Here is a 5,607-nt window from a genome sequence, read left to right on the forward strand (position 1 = left end):
GCTTTAATAAAGATTACAAGAAATACCATTTTAATTTGCCAATGTAAAATGTTTAAATTGATACCAATGTAATTTATGTGCCCGCTACTATAGCACTCTTCAGTCTGTACAGCTGCTGTGCATACAGGATTAGTCCCATCAGACAAAGGAGGGCGTGTTATTGTACACAAGAAGCCAGGACAAGACAGCTATACACCGTCCACTAAAAATGGGTTAACTTCAAAGAGTTATGGAGCATCCTCTGGATCAATTGTGTTGAGCCAAAGTTATGAATATCTATCAGGAAGGCAGAAAGACGTTTCACAGAATTCCTTACAAAAAGGTAATATCTCAGATCTTAGTCTTCCAAGAAGTCTAAATTACTTCTGTATTTACTGTACTTCAAATGTACCTTTAGTGATCCAGTCAAAAAACACTCAAAATGAAACAATAAGCAAATTTCAGATACTGCAGACTAGGGATGAGCGAGTATACTCGCTAAGGCACTACTCGCTCGAGTAATGTGCCTTAGCCGAGTATCTCCCCGCTCGTCCCTAAAGATTCGGGGGCCGGCACGGGGCGGGGAGCTGCAGGGGAGAGCGGGGAGGAACGGAGGGGAGATCTCTCTCTCCCTCTCTCCCGCCCGCTCTCCCCTGCTCCCCGCCGCAACTCACCTGTCAGCTGCGGCGGCCCCCGAATCTTTAGGCACGAGCAGGGAGATACTCGGCTAAGGCACATTACTCGAGCGAGTAGTGCCTTAGCGAGTATACTCGCTCATCCCTACTGCAGACCATTGTGGAAAGAGTGACCAGGACTGTGCTGCAACTCTACTGTATCTGTAATGTGGCAGTCAATTACAACACATTCTTTCTAGGTAATTAGGAAGACTTAGAGTTCTGTAGCACAAAGAGTTCAGCTTTGAAGAGAAAGGCTTCGCAATAGTTCTGCAGATGAGGATCTAAGAGCACTGTGAAGTAATTATTATTCACTAGAAGCATACTTTAATTTATGGGTGTAAGAGAGATAAATCATAAAATTGTGTTTTAGGGTGGTTTCACATCTGCATCATGAACTCCTAACGCAGATTCCATCACAGATGCATTGCATGCAGCGCTTTTTCTTCCATCCAAAAGCCCAATGGGGTTCACCTGGCGATATTCGGTTCCGTCCTCAGACGGAGTTGGTTGGCCATGGAGATTGACCTTTCCTGCTACCTGGATGCAGTAGGAAAGTGGAATCCCCAGCACAGATGTAAAACCACCCTTGAACAAGTCTTAGAACAACAAAAACATTTTTTTTAATGTCTTGCCAAGTGATAAGTATTTGCTATTTTCAAACAGAGAAGGAAGGGAATACTATACATCATGGTAATTGTCATCAGAGTTGGAAGGTTAAAGGGTTATTGTGGAGCTTCAACTATTCATGATCTGTCTTCAGAAAAGGTCATCTCTAATTGATCGGCTTGGGTCCACCATTTAGGATCCCCACCGATCAACTGATCCTCCAGCCCTCTGTCAGTGAAGCGGAGCCAGATATTGTCATCAGTGGCCTGAGCTACAAGAGTAATAGGCAGCTCTGCTTGTATTAAAATCACTGAGAGTGATGCCTTCCCTTCCATTTCTGGCTCATCGTTGCAGTCAGAGCTGGAAGTGTAAAGGTAGACATTAATTTAAATAGGAGTGAAGCTGCCTATTACACTTCTGGCTCTGAAAACAATATAATGGTTTATAGCAAACTGAAAAACGATATAGGATTTTTGGAGAGTTTAACTTTGCTTATGTTTTTACTTAAAATGCAAATACTAACTAGCCCTAAGCTGATTATGGGAAGGTGTTGTCATTTCAGAGCTCCCATTATTATATAGTTGCACATTTAAGCGGGCTCAGACATCCATGTGGGCTGACGTGCCGGGCAAGAGTCATATGCACGGCATTCCACACCTACACAAGGACATTGCATACTTGCAGCATGCTGCCCATTGCCATGCACTATCTTGGCATGCATGTTCCATGAGCCGGGCCTTAAGGTGTGATCTTCACTTTCCATGATGTTCTTCTTTTGCACTATTAGGTCTTGAAAGTAAAACTACAGGCTGAAAGCCACTTTAATTATTATGGTTGGATTAGATGCAATCTGAATAGTAAAGTAGGAGAGCAGAGGAAGTATGAAATCCCTTATGCTACCCTTCAGGTGTTGTCTACAGAACACAAGAGCTGTCTGTGGTACAAGTATTGATGAAGAGATTGGAATGGCTATTACCAAGTCCCAACCTTCCTCTTTAACTCAGTTTGTGTGCTAAGTGTGCATGTACAGGAGAATTAATGATAATACAGTTTCTCTACAGTGAAGCTTAACTTGAAGTACTCCAGTTCTTGCAGCTGCTCAGCTTATCCACTAGACAGGAGAATCCTGATCTCAAATGAAAAATCTTAAGAAATATTGTCCAAAACCAGACAATCCCTTTATCTGTACTGTATGGATCAGATACATAAAAAGTCAATATTACAACCATCCTGTATTTGTTTTAATCTGCTCTTTCTTCTCTTAAATGTCTTTCTCTTTTGCCTTTAGTTGAAGCGAACTGTGCCTACACAGCCAAGCAGCTACCTGCTGAAAAAACTCTGTAAGTACTACTTAAAAGCTAAAGGTGGAGCTTTGCATTTTGCAGATTATGTGATAATGAAAGTATAATTCCTCGACTTTGCAGCCATTTTTTTTCATATTTGTTTTTCATTCCCCACTTCCAAAAGCCATAACTTTGGTTTTTTTTATATATAGCTTTATTTTAAATTGCTTCCTATTAAGCCCTGCCATTAGGCAAGGCTTTAATAGACTGAAATAAAATGAAGGCCTTAAGAGTCTTCACTAGGTCCAGGGCTGCCATGGTAACCCATTGGCACCTTGCAATCACATCACAGGTGGCTAGCGGGACACTCTTGGCTAATGGCTTAACTAGACAACATTGATCACAGTATCTGTGTGGTTAAATGGCCACAATCTGATCTAGCTCTGATCACAACTGTTGTAAGTGGATGTTAGTTGCTTCACACAGCCATCACCCACCAGGTATGGACCAGGATTGGCTCCCCAACCCCATCGATTCAGCCCCCCCCCATGACCAAGAGTGTATGTTGCCCAGGCTCGCAGTGTCTACCCAATTCCTACAGCTTACCTGTATGCTTACATTGAGTTTCATTTTAAAGTTTATATGATTTGATCCAATACATATTATGATTTTACACTTTAAATCTTTTTAGTGTAATTTGTCCTTCGGGTTGCATAGCGCAAAAGGATTCTGTCTGGGGAACTAAATCTTATGCACAGGTGAGATATAGTTTAATTCAATATATTCATGATATTTTTCTGGTTGGTCCTAGAATCATATAATATCTGCAATATTTTTGAATTTACAGGAGTCTTCAGTGTGTGCGGCTGGTATTCATGCTGGGCATATTCCCAACGATGGGGGTCGACTGGTAGTGCAGAAGAAGCCAGGACAGAATAGTTATGAATCTTCTACAAGTAATGGAATAAAAGGGAAAAAATATGGTGCATCAGCTGGATCCTTTGAGTTCATCTCCTCATATGAATTCGAGAGCACTGTTTTTACCGAAACTACTTATGACATTTCCGAGACAGGTAATATGCAGTCAACACACAAATAATCACTAAGATAAAGTAACTCTTCATATGGGTGTTACTCATTTAAAATGGTGCATTGCATATAACTTTGACACCAGCTGCCAATTTACATTAAAGGGGTTATGCCAAAAACACAACCTCTGTTCATAAGCCCTATTAAGTCATATTAACTGCCTAGAGCAGGGTGCCCCACTAAGGGCCCTCCTCTATGAGGCGAAATGTAATACTACATGTAATGCCTCATTTGAACGGCCTTCATGTAATACTACATGGCAGCTTCCCTCAGCACAATCAGTTGTTTGCAGAAGGGTGCTGTTTGCACAATGGGTTTACATTCTGAAAGGGGTTGTCTTTGCTGGAACAACCCCTTTAAAAATTGAATTTGTTTTTTTATGATAGCAATGGTACTACCATAATCAATGAGTACATTATATAATATAAATATGGCTCCTCTTTACAACTATGTTTACTGTGTTAATCTTCAGTCATACATTCTGCAAGTGCAGTTAAGCGGAAAGTCTAATAATAATAATAATAATCATGAACTTTATTTATATAGCGATTACATACAGGTGGTGGACAAAAATATGGAAACACTGTACAAAGTGCATGCCTTAAAATTGGTCTCTACATTTCTTATTGAAATATGATTTACAATCCCATTTAACAAGTGGAGGTTATATGACACAAATGCTGCTGGGCAGAAGAGAAAATCTGCCTGAGTGGCAATGTTTCATTGGTCAGGGGTGTTGAGCCACTCAACTGCTATTACCAGCTGGCTCCCAAAACCACCCAGAGCAGGGCAAGAGGTGAAGTAAATACAAATTTGTCAGGAAAGCTCTCAGCCAGTGCTAATTGTAAAAATTCCATTCATTTTGTATAGTGTTTCCATAATTTTGTCCGCCCCCTGTACTCTGCAGCACTGAACATGACTTAATATTATTGGTTCTGTCCCCACTGGGGTTCACAAAATATGTAAATTCACTTAGTAGTATGTTTTTGCAGTGTGGAAGGAAACCCACACAAACATGGGGAGAAGATGCAAATTCCATGCAGATGTTGTTCTTGGTTGGCTTTGAACCCAGAACCCCAGCTCTGTAGGACAATAGTACCAGACACAGTAGTCTGTAGAATTACTACTATATTTTAACATATCGTGTTAAGTGAGGGCAGCCAGGTTCCAGCAATGTAATATATAAATAAATAATTGGTTTTTACACCATTGCCATTTTTTGGACGGTCTGAGGAGGTTTGTGAACATGTATATACATGCAAGCAATTGCAGTATAGACAGCTGCAAGGTAAAGAAAATGCCACTTTTCCCTAAAAAAAACAATTGTCAAAAGAGGGACAGCAGTCAAATCAGAAAAAGAAAATACTGTGTGCTGAAATATACAAAATTCAAGTGCTGTTCCAATCCAGGGTGTTCCATAACAGCAATGTTTGTATGGATCCAAGCATATATTTCTGTGCACAAATAGTAACCCACAGGAGGAGAGTGCTAGCCCAAGCTATAAAACCCTGGTATAATAGTATATCAAAAACAAGAAAAAAACATGAAATGCTCCAAGAGTAATAATGATAGCCAGTAGAGAAAACAAACAACAAAAAAAAATAAAATATATATATATATATATATATATATATATATATATATATATATATATATATATATATATATATATATATGGCTTCCTTTAACCCCTTGAGTGGCACGCCCGGAAAAGTTCCGTGACGAGCTCCACTGCTCATAGCAACATAGCCCGGAAGATTTCCGGGCTATGTATCACTATGGGAGCTGCAGAGCACAGTGCCACAAGCTGTGACATTGTGCTCTGCCTGCACAGACCCACAGAGAACAAAGCAAGGGCTTTGAAAAACCAGCAGAAGATATTGCCGACATGTCGGCAATGTCCTGCTTTGTTTACAGGTTGCCATAGAGACCATTGGCTTGTCAGAAGCAAGCCGATGGTCTCTGTGGCAGGG

At 40.5% G+C, this 5,607-nt stretch overlaps 1 long non-coding RNA gene across 1 annotated transcript; it reads left to right on the top strand.

The window, feature by feature from the left end:
• The first annotated feature begins 212 nt into the window (after positions 1-212).
• Positions 213-3,284, top strand: LOC136620023 (uncharacterized). The gene is made up of 3 exons (XR_010791110.1): positions 213-322; positions 2,551-2,602; positions 3,237-3,284. It is a non-coding gene; the product is annotated as an uncharacterized lncRNA (long non-coding RNA).
• Positions 3,285-5,607: the final 2,323 nt, after the last annotated feature.

The sequence above is a fragment of the Eleutherodactylus coqui genome, chromosome 3 (genome assembly GCF_035609145.1).
Source record: "Eleutherodactylus coqui strain aEleCoq1 chromosome 3, aEleCoq1.hap1, whole genome shotgun sequence".
Classification (NCBI taxonomy): domain Eukaryota; kingdom Metazoa; phylum Chordata; class Amphibia; order Anura; family Eleutherodactylidae; genus Eleutherodactylus; species Eleutherodactylus coqui.